Raw genomic sequence first — 18,223 nt, 5'->3', positions numbered from 1 at the left:
TTTTTTTTTTTTTTTTCACTCTCATCTTTCACCCTCATCCTCATCACGAGGCTTTTTAGTTCCTCTTTAGTTTCATTTGCATATCTGAGGTGGTTGATATTTCTCCCTACAATCTTTATTCCAGCTTGTGATTCATTCAGCCAGGCATTTTGTATGATATATTCTGCATGTAAGTTAAATAAGCAGGAGGATGATAATGTACAGCCTTGTCTTATTCCTTTCCCAATTTTGGACCATTCAGTTGTTCCATGTCTGGTTCTAACTGTTGCTTCTGCATATAGGTTTCTCAGAAGACTGGTAAGGTAGTCTGGTACTCCCATCTCTTAAAGAATTTTCCACAGTTTGTTGTGATCCAAACCGCTGAAGGCTTCATAGTCAATGAAGCAGAAGTGGATGTTCTTCTGTAATTCCTTTTCTTTCTCCATGATTCAATGAATATTGGCAATTTGATCTTTGGTTCCTCTGCCACTTCAAAACTGAGCTTGTGCATATGGAAATTCCCTTCACTTACTGCTAAAGCCTATCTTGAAGGATTTTGAGCATAACCTTACTAGCATGTGAAATGAGTACAATTGTACAGTAGTTTGAACATTCTTTGGCATTGCCCTTCTTTAAGATTGGAACAAAAGCCGACCTTTTCCAGTCCTGTGGCTGCTGCTTAATTTTTCAAATTTACTGGCATTTTGAGTGCAGACTTTATTAGCAGCATTATCTTTAAGGATTTTAAATAGCTCAACTGGAATTCCATCACTTCCACTACTTTGTTCATAGTAATGCTCCCCCCCCCCCCCCGACCGCTAGGGTACCCATCCTCAGTTCTACTGACTCTTTCTCATATGGAGTCCGTGTGTATGCATTCACTGTTCTGATCACTATTATTTAGAAATGGTTGGTATTATCCCTGCTGTTTGATACTAGAATATTGTCCAATGATCTAAATTATTTTGCTTCCATTCATAATTTCAGTCACCTGTAGTTGTAATACAGAACATGAGTTATCCATTTAGTCTTTCTTGTGGTTATTTGTAAAGTATGATTATTCATACTTTTCAAGTATGGTAAGTGTGAAATAGCCTGCAAGTGTCTTTTGAATATCATTCAAGGTATTTCTAAGAGAGGCATTCCTCTCAAAAGGGGATTGTCCTGTCCTGCCCAGTTATTAATCTCACAGAGAATGTTTTTGGTCTCATGGAAACATGTGGCAGATGTTTAAGAAATGCAGATTATTTCAATTCCATTGCACTTACACAATAGATTTAACACTGTATACTAGTCAGGCTTTTCCATCTGTTTCAGGTTTTAGAAGCGTAATTCATGTTAGCATAATAATATATACTGGAAACTTCTAGAATAGTTCACATTTCCACTCTGAATATAGTTTTTTTTTTTTTTTTTTGGTATCAACTCAAATCAGACGTTCTTGCATTATGTAGTGTAGTTTCACATTTTGTATCACAGTGCCACCAAGCCTCCTGGATGGTTCTTTAAGCTAACAATATTATTTAAAGATTGCTTTTAACTTTCTGCATGCAAAGTGAAAACTGAACATGACAGGATATCAAGAACAGGATCTCAGGGTTCTGACCCATCTCTGTCCATTTACTTTTCTCCCTTTGCTTATATTTCTATTAAGGTCATTTTCTTTTACTGCATAAAACAGTGTTCCTCAACCTTTTTGGTGTTAGGGACCAGTTTCTTGGACAAACAAGTTTTCCACAGACCAGGGAAGGGGTGAAGAAGGAAAGTTTCCAGATAATTCAGGCACATTACATTTTTGGTACACTTTATTCTGTTATTAAGGAGGAAATGGCAACCCACTCCAGTGTTTTTGCCTAGAGAATCCCATGGACAGAGGAACCTGGTGGCTACAGTCCACGCGGTCTCAAAAACTCGGACACAGCTGAGCAACTAATACTTATTCTATTATGATTACATTGTGGTATATAATGAAATAATTATACAGCTCACCATAATCACTGGGAGAAGAAAAGGAAGAAGCAGTGGGTTCCTTGAGCTCGTTTTCCTGAGCTCAAGTGGTAATGTGAGCCATGGGGAAAGGCTGTAAGTACAGATAAAGGTTTGCTCACTTGCTTGCCACTCACCTCCTGCTGTGCAACCCAGTTCCTAACAGGCTACAGACTTGTACCTGTCCATGGCCTAAGGGTTGGGGACCCCTGGCATAAAAGACTCCTCTATGTGGTTGAGAGCAGGTCTGCCACATCCATGTGTCTATATGCTTTGGACTTGCAGCGCAAAAACAACAGCTCCACCTCAGGGGAGAGAAAAATAGTCAAATTGACCTGTACTAGTCTAATTGTGTTCTGTGTTCTGTACTCTGTGTACCTGGAGGAGGGCATAGAAACCCACTCCAGTATTCTTACCAGGATAATCCCATGGACAGAGGAGCCTGGTGGGCTACAGTGCACAGGGTCATAAAGAGTTGGACATGACTGAGCGATTGAGCATGCACACTCTATCCAGTTGTTGGGTGGACAGTACTAAGAGGATCCTGTGAAGAGGAAGGGCTCCTAAATAATAGGCTGTGCAGTTATAAAGAATGATAGTGGGGAATTGTATCCTGTGGAGAAAGAATAAAGAGAGAAAGGAAGAAAGCAAAGAAAGAGGAAGGAAGAACAGATGCTGTAACTCACAACCATATTGGATGAATTTGGCATGGTCTGGTAACATTGAAGAAGTTACTATAATGAGGCATAGGTGACCCATCATTCCTAAGCCTGTCCCTTTGAGAAACCTTTGCACATACTCAATGGGATACATGCACAGGAATGCTTTCCTTTAAAAGCCAAAATCTAGGACAAAAGTTATCAGCTGTAAAGTGTATGGATAAATTTTTGTATATTCATATAAAATTGTCTGTATACGTATAATACTAGAAGTGACTAAAGCTAGCTACATCTAATGAAAGAATAGTTTTATTTACTTTAAGTTGGGAAAAAGAAAAGTATATCAAATAAATGTATTAAGATTCTATTTACATTAAGTTCAAAATAGGAAAAGATACTATATTGTTCAGATCAATATGCATTATATTGTTTATATAATATACATCCAAAGTATGTTGTTTACTGGTGGTAAAACTGTAGAGAAAAAAATTAAATGGTTATCAGAAAAGTCATTACAGTGTTTACTGTTTCAGGATAGTGATGAGGCACCTATCAGTCAAGAGTATATGAGGGGTTCCTGTGATGGTAACAATAATCGATTTCTTAACTTAAGTGATAGTTACATGGAATCTCTCACTGTGTATGTGTGTGTGCTAAATTGCTTCAGTTGTGTCCGACTCTCTGTGACCCTATAGACCATAGCCCACCAGGTTCTCTGCCCATGGGTTTCTCCAGGAAAGAATACCCTCCTCCAGGGCATCTTCCCAACCTGGTATTGAACCCAGGTCTCCTGCAGCTCCTGCACTGCAGGTGAATTCTTTACTGCTGAGCATCTGGGGAAGCTTTTCTCTATATATAATTATTTGTTAAAATGCAAGTATATCAATTAATTTTGGTACTTTTTATGGAAGTGTAATTGACATACATTATGAAATAATAGCAGAGTAAATATAGTTACCCATTATACCAGAGGGTTACAAAATTATCTTTGTGATGAGAACTTCTAAGAATTAACTCTTAGCAACTTTCAAACTTACATTAAAATAGCACTGATAATAATCATGATGCTGCACAATGTATCACCGTGACTGACATTTTATAACTGTAAGTCTGTACCTCTTGATCCCCTTCACTCATTTGTCCCCACACCCCAACCTCCTTGCCCTCTACATCATCACATACTACACAGGGAAAGTCGCTAAGTCATATCCGACTCTTTGCAACCCCATGGACTATACAGTCCATGGAATTCTCCAGGCCAGAATACTGGAGTGGTAGCCTTTCCCTTCTCCAGGGGATATTCCCAGCCCAGGGATCAAACCCAGGTCTCCCACATTGCAGGCAGATTCTTTACCAGCTGAGCCACAAAGGAACCAGCAGTCTGTTTTCTGAATCCTTCTGAATCCTTGAATTTTGTTTTGTTTTCTAGATTCCACACATAAGTGAAATCTTTTTGTACCTCTCTTTCTCACTTGTTTCACTTAGCGTAATGCCCTTAAACTCCATCCATGTTTTCACAAATGGCAAGATCTCATTCTTTTTTTAAGGCTGAGTAGTATTCAATTGTATGCACTTTCCACATTTTCCTTATCCGCTTATCCAGTGTTGGTATCTTTTACATTAAATACAAAAATAAGTTTTTACTGTACCTTCTTTTGACTATGGGCTTGTAGATGAGAAATGTTTATGATTCTGTTTCTGTGGCATATTATAATTGGGTAAATTCTTTCATCTCTTTGCCTGTCATTTTCCTCAGCACATAATTGAAATAATAAAATAATGATTAAAGTGACAACGACAACAATGTTAACAATATCTCAAAAACTCGTGAAATCAAATATGTTCATGTACAGTCACTTAGTAATTTGGTTGGTGTATAGGAATATTATATGGAGTGTAATTTTTGTACTTTATTTCTGATGATAATAAACAGAGATTTAATGAGAAGTATATTGTTTCTGTCTGGTTCTCTGCCAACACTTGGCCCTTATCTTTGAGCTGTTTGTATTAAAATATAAAATTAACCAAACTAATTGTTTATCTGGGCATCCATAATATTTTAGAAACTTTTCATTGCTGGGAGTTAAAAGTGAAAAAAATGTTATTTTTAATAAGTTCTCCATAAAGACTGGATTTTTCCTTCATTGCCCACATATGTCCAGTGCTAGAATTCATAGGATATGAATATAATATGACCTGATACCTATTTTAGTATCTTTGTACAAGATTTTCACATGATAATGAGTTTAACAGAATTTTTTAAAATGCAGATATTTTGACCATGATTGATTAAAAGCACTTTTCTTTGTATTCTGAGTTACCCTGATACCACACTTTATACCATACTTTATCTCATGTTAGGTGGCATTAGAGTAGCTATGGGCTATGTTATCATCCAGCTAAGGGGAAATTAAATTGAAAATGTATTTAATTTGTATTTAAATAAAATATAGTTATGTGACTTACCATCATGTCTGAATATAATTTAGTTAGTTCTGGCTTTCCATTATGGGATGAGCTTCCGGGAATACTACTAAAACACACTTTGCTGACTCACCTGACATTATAGCACAAATGTGCAATGATGGATGTCATATCCTTATCTGAATGTATCTTCTGAATCCCCGAAAAGTATGTGGATACTAAGGGAGAAAACAAATTTGAAATGTGTGGACCCAAACCTGGTCTATAAAATGTTAAATTATTCACAACATTATAATGCAAAATAGTAAATAAAAAATTCAGTTCTGGTTAAGTCCTGGTTAAACAGAGACTCTCTCTTGCCAGAAATATACCAATTATTCATTGTTAAAATAAATCTATTGAATTATGTAATGTAGAACTGATAGATTGATGACTGATTGATAATTTGATATAAATTACATGTGATTCAATGTTTTAGTACCCTGAATTTTTAAAGTAAAAACCTCTAGCAGTAGCACATGCAGCAAAAGCTTTGTGTTCAAAATTTCATGTTTAATGCATCTCTAATGTCAATAAATTTTAAAAATAGATAAAAACACTAAAGGGTAGAATTGGTTAGGTCTATAAATAATATTTAAAATGTGTTATCTGAATGGTTGTACTAAGTTGCTTCAGTTGTGTCCGATTCTTTGCGACTCCATGGACTGTAGCCTGCCAGGCTCCTCTGTCCATGGGATTCTCTAGGCAAGAATACTGGAGTGTGTTGCCATGTTCTCCTCCAGGGGATCTTCCTGACCCAGGGGCCCAACCCACAGCTCCTGCGGCTCCTGCATTGCAGGTGGATTCTTTACTGCTGAGCCACTGGGGAAGCCACACAAATGGTCAAATAAGCAGATGAAAATACACAACATCATTAATCATCAGGAAAATGTAAATGAAAACCATGATGAGATAAAACTGCAATGTTGGTAATAGAAAAGGCAGATACTCATATGTTTATTTTAACGATGTAAAGAAATCAGAACATTCGTATACTTTGTGGGAACATAAAATGATACATCAGCTTTGGGAAATAGTCTGAAAGTTTCTTTAAAAAGTTCTGGGGGAAGGCGCCAAGATGGCGGAGGAGTAGGATGGGGAAAACACTTTCCCACAAATTCATCAAAAGAGCATTTAAACGTCGAGTAAATTCCACAAAACAACTTCTGAATGCCGGCAGAGAACATCAGGCACCCAGAAAAGCAACCCAACTCCTCGAAAGGAGGTAGGAAAAAATATTAAAGACAATAAAAGAGACAAAAGAGGGAGGGACGGAGTTCCGTCCCGGGAAGGGAGTCTTAAAAAGAGAGAAGTTTCCAAATACCAGGAAACTTTCTCACTGCCGAATCCGTGCCGAGCTTTGGAAGCACAGAGGACAACATAACAGGGAGAAAAAATAAATAAACAATTAAAACTCACAGATTGCGAGCCCTACGGTAACTCCTCCAGCGGAGAAGCAGCACAGAAGCCTGCATCCGCCATTAGCAAGCGGGGGCTGGGCAGGGAGGCGCGGCGCGGGCTGCATCGCTGAGAGTAAGAATCTGGCCTGAATACCTTGAGCACTATCTGAGCGAAATAATTTGGGCTAGCAAACCAGACTGTGGGATATCTACCATGCGAAAAGCCAGCCCTAACCTAAGACACCGCCAGCCCGTGCACGGAACAAAGGACTAAACAGAGGTAGCCGGCTGCAAACCTTCCCCCTCCGGAGACAGGCAGCCAGAGCCGGAAGGGGGCAATCGCAGCCCCAGAGAGACATTATCTATAAAACTGGCTTCTTTGCTAACTAAAACTTATTGGGGGTCTGGACGGTTAACATCTGCCTGAGAAGGTGCGCTGGTTTTACACCCAGATAACCAAGTGGCGGGGAGGCGATAAGTCGCAGCATTGGCGCTCGCCAAACACCTCATCACCTGAGCTGCTCGGACCCGGGAAGAGCACAAAACGCAGCCCCAACTGAGTCTGCGCCTCTGAGGACTACCTGAGTGCCTGAACCTGAGCAGCTTGGACCTGGGAGGTGCATGCAACCCAGGGCCAGCCTCGGATTGTTCCCGGCGGAACAACCTAGAGCCTGAGCAGTGTGGGCAGGGAGGCTACACGCGCCGTGAGCGGGGGCAGACCTAGTGTGGCTGAGGCACTGCGAGCGCACGCCAGTGTCATTTGTTTGCAGCATCCCTCCCTCCCTCCCCATAGCGCAACTGAACAAAGAGAAGAAATACAGCTCCACCCACCAGAACACCGACACAAGCTTCCCTAACCAGGAAACCTTGACAAGCCACCTCTACATACCCACACACAGCGAGGAAACGCCACAATAAAGAGAACTCCACAAACTGCCAGAATACAGAAAGGACTCCCAAACTCAGCAATTTAAACAAGATGAAGAGACAGAGGAATACCCAGCAGATAAAGGAACAGGATAAATGCCCACCAAACCAAACAAAAGAGGAAGAGATAGGGAATCTACCTGATAAAGAATTCCAAATAATGATAGTGAAATTGATCCAAAATCTTGAAATTAAAATGGAATTACAGATAAATAGCCTGGAGACAAGGATTGAGAAGATGCAAGAAAAGTTTAACAAGGACCTAGAAGAAATAAAAAGAGTCAATATATAATGAATAATGCAATAAATGAAATTAAAAACACTCTGGAGCCAACAAATAGTAGAATAACAGAGGCAGAAGATAGGATTAGTGAATTAGAAGATAGAATGGTAGAAATAAATGAATCAGAGAGGATAAAAGAAAAACGAATTAAAAGAAATGAGGACAATCTCAGAGACCTCCAGGACAATATTAAACGCTACAACATTCGAATCATAGGGGTTCCAGAAGAAGAAGACAAAAAGAAAGACCATGAGAAAATACTTGAGGAGATAATAGTTGAAAACTTCCCTAAAATGGGGAAGGAAATAATCACCCAAGTCCAAGAAACCCAGAGAGTCCCAAACAGGATAAACCCAAGGAGAAACACCCCAAGACACATATTAATCAAATTAACAAAGATCAAACACAAAGAACAAATATTAAAAGCAGCAAGGGAAAAACAACAAATAACACACAAGGGAATTCCCATAAGGATAACAGCTGATCTTTCAATAGAAACTCTTCAAGCCAGGAGGGAATGGCAAGACATACTTAAAATGATGAAAGAAAATAACCTACAGCCCAGATTATTGTACCCAGCAAGGATCTCATTCAAGTATGAAGGAGAAATCAAAAGCTTTTCAGACAAGCAAAAGCTGAGAGAATTTTGCACCACCAAACCAGCTCTCCAACAAATACTAAAGGATATTCTCTAGACAGTAAACACAAAAATGGTGTATAAACTCGAATCCAAAACAATAAAGTAAATGGCAACGGGATCATACTTATTAGTAATTACCTTAAACGTAAATGGGTTGAATGCCCCAACCAAAAGACAAAGACTGGCTGAATGGATACAAAAACAAGACCCCTACATATGTTGTCTACAAGAGACCCACCTCAAAACAGGGGACACATACAGACTGAAAGTGAAGGGCTGGAAAAAGATTTTCCATGCAAATTGGGACCAAAAGAAAGCAGGAGTCACAATACTCGTATCAGATAAATTAGACTTTAAAACAAAGGCTGTGAAAAGAGACAAAGAAGGTCACTACATAATGATCAAAGGATCAATCCAAGTAGAAGATATAACAATTATAAATATATATCCACCCAACATGGGAGCACCGCAGTATGTAAGACAAATCCTAACAAGTATGAAAGGAGAAATTAACAATAACACAATAATAGTGGGAGACTTTAATACCCCACTCACACTTATGGATAGATCAACTAAACAGAAAATTAACAAGGAAAAAAAAAAAAACATGTATCTATAAAGCTCACTAAAGCAAAGCACAGTAAAATGAGGTATGGCAATAAAAAAAAAAAAAAATCACCACTGAAATCCCATATTGAGCAGGTGATATGCAGGGCAATTTCACATACTTTGTCTTATTTAATCCTAATGGTAGCCCTGTGATAGACATAAAAAAAAAAAAAAAAAAAAAGAAAATAAGAGAGGAGAAACTCTATGGGTACCATTTCCCGAACTTGTACTTTCAGCTTGAGGACCCAGTGTGGGAGGAATAGGGCATGGAATTGTTGCAAAGAACCCTTAAATCCTTAGACATGTTGTGCATTTTCTGAGAATGGAAATAAGCATGGTTTTCCACTTCTAGACATACTATTGGATTTATTGTTGATGTAACCAATAAAGTGTGAGCTCATCTAAAAAAAAAAAAAATCCCTTATTAGATATATGATTTATAATATTTGTGCCTAAAATATGTAGATACCATCCATGGTCAATCCTAAAATAGTCTGCTTTTCTTAGCTTCATAATGTCAACAATTTAGGATAAGCAATACAAAAAAAAAAAAAGTTCTGAAGCATTTTAGTAAAAAGTAGAGACAACTGAAATGTTTATCAAAAGAGGCAAAAGAAAGCTACAATATCATTAAAATTGATGATGCAAAAAAAAAAAGTTACACATAAAATTATCTTATGTTCCAGCAATTTCATTCCATGAGAAATTAAAACACATATCTACACACAAACTTGTATATTAATGTTACTATCAGCAGTTCAATAAAAAAGTGATACCAGGAAAAAAATCCCAAATGTTTGGAAATGAAAAAAAAAAAAAAATAGGGATTTCACTTGGACATTAGATAAAACGTCAAATCAAATGAAAATAAATACATATTCAGGTTATGAAATTTTAAGAGATACAGCTCAAACAGCATATTTAGGGAAGTAGTATCTTAAAAAATTTTAAAGATTATAGTAGATAAAAAGAATGTTAAAAGAAAACCAAGGACCTGAGTTCCACACACTTATATATGTTCCAACATTTCTAGGCATTTGCCCAAGAAAAATGAAAATACATGTCCACACATGCACATACACATGATTGTTCATAACAGCATTAGCTGTAATAGCCGCAGATGGTGACTGCAGCCATGAAATTAAAAGACGCTTAGTCCTTGGAAGGAAAGTTATGACCAACCTAGATAGCATATTGAAAAGCAGAGACATTACTTTGCCAACAAAGGTTCGTCTAGTCAAGGCTATGGTTTTTCCTGTGGTCGTGTATGGATGTGAGAATTGGACTGTGAAGAAGGCTGAGCGCCGGAGAATTGATGTTTTTGAACTGTGGTGTTGGAGAAGACTCTTGAGAGTCCCTTGGACTGCAAGGAGATCCAACCAGTCCATTCTGAAGGAGATTGGCCCTGGGATTTCTTTGGAAGGAATGATGCTAAAGCTGAAACTCCAGTACTTTGGCCACCTGATGCAAAGAGTTGACTCATTGGAAAAGACTCTGATGCTGGGAGGGATTGGGAGCAGGAGGAGAAGGGGACAACAGAGGATGAGATGGCTGGATGGCATCACTGACTCGATGGACATAAGTCTGAGTGAACTCCGAGAGTTGGTGAGGGACAGGGAGGCCTGGCGTGCTGCGATTCATGGGATCGCAGAGTCGGACACGACTGAGCGACTGATCTGATCTGATCTGATCTGATAATAGCCGCAAACCAGAAACAATCCAAACGTACTCTAGCTGATTCATGAACAAATACATTAGGGTGTATATACAGACTACAGATTCTCATCAATAAAAATAAACCAAACATTGATTTTTTGCTCAGATGGTAAAGAATCCACCTGCAATGCAGGAGACCTGGGTTCCGTCTCTGAGTGGGGAAGATCCCCTGGAGGAGGAAATGGTAACCCACTCCAGTATTCTGGCCTGGAGAATTCCATGGACTCTGTAGTCCATGGGGTCGCAAGAGTCGCACACGACTGAGCGACGTTCACTTACAAACATTGATACATGCAATGGCATGGATGAATCTCTTTAACATTGTTCTGAGCAAAAGAAACTGTAAAAGACTGCTTAGTTTCTCAGTCATGTCTGACTCTTTGTGACACATCATGCTTTAGACCACTAGGCTCCCCTGTCCATGGGATTTTTGAGGCAAGAATAATGGAGTAGTCACAATTTCTTTCTTCAGGGCATCTTCCTGACCCAGGGATCTAACCTGTGTCTCCTGAATTGCAGGTGGAATTCTTCACCTGCTAAGCCATCCAGGAGGCCCGACAGTTCTCTTCATACAGCACTCTAACATGCATATGTTTAGGGGCAGAAAATAGATCACAATTATTAAAAGCCAAGAACTGAGTGGGTGGGGAAACTGCCTGCAAAGATACTGAGAAAACTTTTTGAGTAACTGAAAATGTCCTGAATATTGATTATGGTGTTGTTACATTATGCATATATTTGCCAAATTCTTTGGACTATGCATTGGGAATGTAGGAATTTTATTGCATGAAAATTTATACCTCAATAAAGTTGTTTAAAATCTTTCCTTTGAAAAAACAGTGATTGGGGAGAGAAAAAAAAAATGTTGAATTAACCTCTATGCAAAACCCAGCTATATGATGTAAGGAATGTAACTTAGAGTATATGAAATCAGTCTCTGTTTATAAATTGCAAGTCTATATATTTACCTCCCCATTTTGAGGAAAGAACAATCGAAATTGTTTATGTGAAAGTACTCTATAGAAACTGTTCCATTAATATCGCCATAGCACGGTTTTCCCATCTGAGTTATATGCCTTTTGTAATGCTTGTACCTTTAAAGGCTTTGAAGTAATAATGCAGCTACATACCACATACTGTATTTCCACTTCCAGGCATTTACTTTGCATAGATCCAGATCTTTCCTGATATTCCCTCTGCTTAGCTGGCTTTGATATGAATGCCTACACATAGGAACTTCTGCAGTTAATTTCAGTCCCCAACAGTTCACATTCAGGACTGTTTAAGCAGTCTTGAATCCACAGTCTCCATTAGCAATGACAGGTGACACCTCAAGGTGCCTTGGGCAATTCCCTCGAAAGGTCGGCTATAAACACATTTGTTCCTACACTTTTTCTCTCCCCCTTCTCCTAGCACCAAGCCCAGTTACTTCTGTTTTGTAAGTCAGTGTCTTCATCAGTACCACACAGCTGAAAGAACAATATACTTAGGTGACAATTTTTAGCTGGAAGCAAATCTGATTAATGAGGCAAGGCTGAAATTAACTTTTCCTCATGTCACACACATTTCCCGAGTCATGTAAAATCCCCCTTGTTACGCTACCCATTAACATCATCACCACCAATAACCACATTGAAATATAATGTACTTTTTACCAAAATAGGCATCTATCCATATCCTATTATCCCTGTAAATAAAATGTGACATGATTTGATATTAACACAGATAAATTTGTCCACTTAGAGAGCTCTTTCAATACAGTATTTCCTGATGGCATGTCCCATATACATATATACAGATACGCATATTATGTTAAAAATAGTAATAGGTACAACTTGACAAAAATGGAATACAGAGTAAGGCAGAAATCTTTGACAGGTAATTATTGTGAATGGCAGTAATGCCGTATACATTTAAAAATAATCAACCATGTAACCAAAGGCAGAATGCTGTTCCCATTCAAAATTAATTTTGCAAAGGAACTCTGTTCCGCTTTCTGAAATTGTTTTCAGAGTTGAATAATAAAAATGGCAAGTGCTCCAATTCCTCTCCTTTGCCTGTCTATACTTTAAAAAAATCCATTTGGCTAAGACCCACAGAACTTAACAGTAAATGTTGCATATTATCATTGTAATTGGAAATAAATAAATTAGAAATCTGCTAATAGAAGATGTGTTTATGAATAGAGTTAGTTGGCCAGAAAATAATTAGCTTTTTTAAAAGGCTAAAAATATAATTACTAATTTTCTTATTACCTAATGAAACCCATGTTATTTTTTAAGATACTTTTTCTAGATAAAAATTGTCAACATGAATTTCAGTTTGCAACCTGGAAGCAACTAGATAAATTTAATGTGCAGGAATCTCTAGATTATCCAATCTGCAGTAATATATGGACAAATAGTATTTATTTTATGAGGTTTTTTAAATGTTGAATGAACTTTTACACATAAATCACCTAAGATATTATGTTGTGTATTATTAGTGCTCAATAGGTATTAGCTGTTAATTATCACTGTTTATTAATATTCCAGGTCTGCCTTGTGAGGTAATGGTGTCATGCTTTCTAGTCTGGTTTACAGAGCATGCAGTATTATGATCTGTTTTTAGTTTTGCCACCGAGTAATGTCTGGCCTTGAGCAAGTTAGCAGGTCACTCTGGAGGTATTTTACTTTTCTTTTTTAATGGAGAATCTTAGTGTAGATAAAGATCATATCCGTTTTCAGATACTATAACTAAGTCAGCGCCTGATTGGCATCAAAATGTTCCCAGAACCAAAAATACATTTCTGCTTCTAATAGTACTCGTGATGATCTTATACAAAAGGTATCTGAGTATTTCTTTTATTTCAAATGTTATAAATGAACAATGCCTTTGATGTTTGGTTTCCCATGTCCTCCAAGTCACATGCTGCATCCCTCGTCAGCAGATGGCCAACCTCATTATTTATTCTCGCCATGTGAAACTAAGCCCAATAGATAGTGAGTGCCACCTGCATGCCAGGCAAATGTTAGTTTGATTTGGAATATGTGTAAACAGAGGCTTATAGAGATCGAGTGAGTTACCTGAGCACTAACAGTCAAGTATCAGTATCAATAGTACCGTTCTCTTTGTAAATGTTACTTTAACTCATTTAAAAAATATGCATTATAAGTGTAAACAAAGTTAAAGTTCAAACCTTCACACCCCTACCTTCTCTCTTTAAATTCTACTCTCCCAGTCTTCCATTTTATTTAAAAACAATAACAAATATAGATACGTGAAAGATAAATTTAGATCTAGATCTATATAATCTTTATCTACCTATACGTCTTTGTTGTTATTGTTTTTAAATAAGCATAAAGGGTGAAAGAGGGATAAAGCAGGCTAAGTGGTCCTCCTGGCCTCCTATTTGTCGAATGTATTTCCAAGTATACATAATGCTATTTATTATACTATCAGTCTTGTTTATGTTCACAACAGTCAATAGTACCTGTAAGCTCCACAGAGCAACTGTATCCTCATGACTAGCATAGTTCCAGAACAAAGAAATTCTTAGAGATGGCTTGGGAAATTACAAGGAGATAGTCCCTATTGAAGACTCCCTGTTTGACTCATTTAGTGCAGTGGACTGACTGTAAGTAACATAAAATGTTAGGCATTATCAAATTTACCAAAATTTAATTTATAAAACACATCAATTTTGTTTTTTATAACTACATAATTCATAATTAAGCTTATTTTCATTATAAACCATACAATTTTGGTCACACTAAAGTTAGTAAAGTGTTTTCTTTGACTCCATTAGCTATAGCTCTTGTCTTGACATTAAGACAAGGGCAGACAAAGACCCTGACTCGCGTCTTTGCCTTGTTTTCAGCAAACAGTGTAGCTGAATTCCAGTTGGGATCCCAATACACTGGGATTGGAACCAGTCCATTAAGCAGTCAGTTGGTTAACCAGTATTTTTAACCAATCGTAGATTATCCCGATAGTACTTTAATTCAACCACTAAATCACAACCATTTTTTAAAAGCCTATAACAGGAGGTACTGCTGAAAGGAAGATCTATCTACTATGCTGCCAGTTATACAAACTAACTTGTTTTTGGCAGTATTTTGGCATAGTTAAGTAATTTGGCATAATTAACTCCTAGTGATTGAGGGTGTGATCATTTGGGATGGAATGAAAGACAGGCTTGGTGTCAGGCAGACCTGAATTCGGCCCTCATAACTTTGACTTTTCAGGCTGGTTCACATACTCTGCCAGTCTTTCTTACTTTAATCATCAAAAGGGACAATAGGATTTACCTTTCCTGCTTTCCTTAACAAATACAGATATTTATATTAAAGCATTGCACAGTAATATATGTATTAGGTGTTTAATACTTAATGGCTGCTATATTTTATTGCTGTTACTGTTAAATATAAACAATATTAAATAATACACAGGTTGTTACTAGATATTCCATCTGATATTTAAATTGTAATTGAATCAAGAAATATGTAGTCTATAGCTGCTTTAATGAGACATATAGGGGAAGAGTTTTGCGATTGTGAGATGAAATTACAACTCCTCTGGAATAAATAAAACCTTGATGTAGTTAATGAGTGAACCACTGTGAGAGAGAAACATTGGGAGAGAGTGGGTGGGTGTGACTGGGAGAAAGTACTGGGGAAGGAACCAACCAAGAGAAAGATAAAAAATGTATTAACTACAGTTTCTGAATAGTTGCATTTAAAGAATATAGTGCTAAACATAATTAAATGTTTTGTCTCAAGGTATGAGACCTTCAATCCATATATTTCTAAGTCCCTGCTTTTGTGTTATTTTAAAAGTAATATTAATAATAATAATTTTCAAAAACACTGTCACCACATTATTCTCAAATTAGTGCTCAGTGGATTGTGACAGTCAATGAACTAAAGTAATTAGACATCCTATGTGATCTTAAATATCTTAGAGGTGTGCAAAACCATGGACCATGGGGAAGCCATCTGTAAACACTGAGAAGAAAAAGGCAGATTGGGGAGAGATACTCATATCTCTTTGGTACTTTCTTCTGACTTTTTATGTTTTGTTTCATTACATTCTCAAAACTATGCAAAGGTTATTTATTACCACTGTATATACATGTGAAAATGAAAGTGAAGTTGCTCAGTCATGTCCGACTCTTTGCGACCCCATGGACTGTAGCCTACCATGAGATTTTCCAGGCAATAGTACTGGAGTGGATTGCCATTTCCTTCTCCAGGGGGTCTTTCCAACCCAGGGATTGAACCCAGGTCTCCCTCATTGTAGACAGACGCTTTACTGTCTGAGCCACCAGGGAAGTCCTAATATTAAACCCTAAGAATGAAGAGGTAGGAAATGGCAGTGCCATGACAAATACAAGTCTCTGGGACTCCCTTTCTTTTTTCCTCTATTGTCTTCACTCTATCAGAGCTGTTGAGTGAGAACATCAATATGATGAATAAAACAGAAAACAGAGTATCTTGTGTGCTGAATTGGGGAAAACTTCCTGAAAAAGAACACTGTGACCTTGGATGGATGGCAAGTGGTGGCAGGCATTCTAGTTTCCGCTGATTTTTGTGAAATGAAAACAAGCAGATGGGAGTGAATGCGTTTGTAAAACTCTGCGTGTGTATTCAGTTGCTTCAATCATAACCAACTCTTTGCAGCCCTATGGACTGTAGCCCATGAGGCTCCTCTGTCCATGGATTTCTCCAGGCAAGAATACTGGAGTGGGTTGCTGTGCAGTCCTCCCGGAGATCTTCCCAACCCAGGAATCCAACCTGCATCTCTTGTCTCCTGCATTGGCAGGCATATTCTCTACCACTAGCACTATCTGAGAAGCCACAAAGCATCCTAAAAAACCGGAAAACATTTTCAGAACGGAAGTAGTTTGGTGAGCTGGAACTGGTGGTTAAGTCTTCTATAATACTAATCACCTAGATCAACATTTCCCAAAATTTGTTCCATCATTGATTCCAGGAACCACAGGTGCTTCTGGGGCATAATGTACCAAAGTCAGATCAGTTTTTGTTGGTAAAATGTTAAAATGATTTTCCTTTTTATACTACATATGATTCATATTGGCATATTAAAGTCTTTGTGATTTCTGCAATAAAATGAAAAACAGTTTCCATTCAATATTTTAGATGAATAATTAATAATTTTATTCAATAGGAATAAAAATATTGTATGGAAATCATAGATTCAGATCTTAGCTCTACCATTTACTGGTTATGTTACTTAGGGCAATTCTTTGAGTTGATATTTGCTCATCAGTCGATTGGTGATCCCACTGCAGGAGACTGTCAGTTCAGGGAAATATTGTATGTGTGGTATCTATTACGCAGTAAGTATTCAATAAATATTAGATGTTCTTCTCGCCTTCCTCTACAAAATCCATGTTTTTTCTCACCAGACAGATAATTGCCTTGGAGGAAAAAGGTTGTCTATTAGACATATTTGCCTTGTATGAAAAGAGTTTGTGTCAAAGTCTAGTTTTAGGAAGGAAGGATTGCTAAGCTCTTTCTGTCACATTGGCAGGCACCCATCCCATTCTTGGAAGCTACTAATATAAAACACTGCAAGTCAATATTTCCATGTCACTTAAAAAAATTCCTTTTCATTGAGAAAAAAAAAATCTCAAGATACAAAATTGCTGCTGTATTTCACCTCTCACGCACCAGGAGAAGAAGAAGATGTGCACTGGGCTCCCTCATCCCCAGTGGGCCATTCAGGTGTTTCCCTGTCCCTCTGTCCTCATACCCTCTCTCTGCCCCTCCGTTTCCTGGGGTCTCTATTTGGAACTCTTTCATGTTTACTCAGTAACTTGGATTATCTCTTTTACTTATGCTGGAATTTGTCAACATGAAAAGGAGTGAGGGATGATCTTTCACTTCTTGTAAACACTTCATTATTTGCCTTTGGTATTTGAAGACAACAAAACAAAACAAAGCATATTCTTACAGTGTCTCCTCAGTAATTACGGCTGGTGTTGTCAGTTCCAGACAGTCCTCCTGCCAGCATCTGAAATGTCTAGCAGAGAAAGACAAAGAAACAGAGTTAGCCATTTTTATTCTTTGCAAACTGATAGCCTAAAATCAACTCAGCTGTCCTTGCTCTCTGGCAGTCTCCCAAGCCAAATGTGCCTCTCCTGTTTGGGGGTGCTACTTTTCTTGAAAATATGTTTGGACAGGGGACTGCCAAGGAACCAGCAACAGAACTGAGCCAGTCATTTTCCTAAGACATTACCTGACCTTCAAAATGCTGATTTTCTTTAATCCTATATATGTTACCGTTGTCCTCGTTGCCTTTGCCTGGAATTTCCCGGAAAGTATTTGTTTTACATTTTATCTCCTTAGCCTCTATGTTTGCCTTGACATAATTTAATGAACATATTTAATTTCATAGATTTTTTTATCCTCTTAGACAAATGATATTAGGTAAATAATAGTTTCTTAGAATTTTCTCTTTTCTGTTGTTATCACACTGTTTACACATACGAAGAAAGAGAGTAAATGTAAAAGAAAAAAAGCCCTTTGGTAGGTAGATTAAGCTTACTATCTCTACT

This window comes from Bos taurus, chromosome 18 (assembly GCF_002263795.3).
Source record: "Bos taurus isolate L1 Dominette 01449 registration number 42190680 breed Hereford chromosome 18, ARS-UCD2.0, whole genome shotgun sequence".
Lineage (NCBI taxonomy): Eukaryota > Metazoa > Chordata > Mammalia > Artiodactyla > Bovidae > Bos > Bos taurus.
This window is presented reverse-complemented; position numbering follows the sequence as displayed.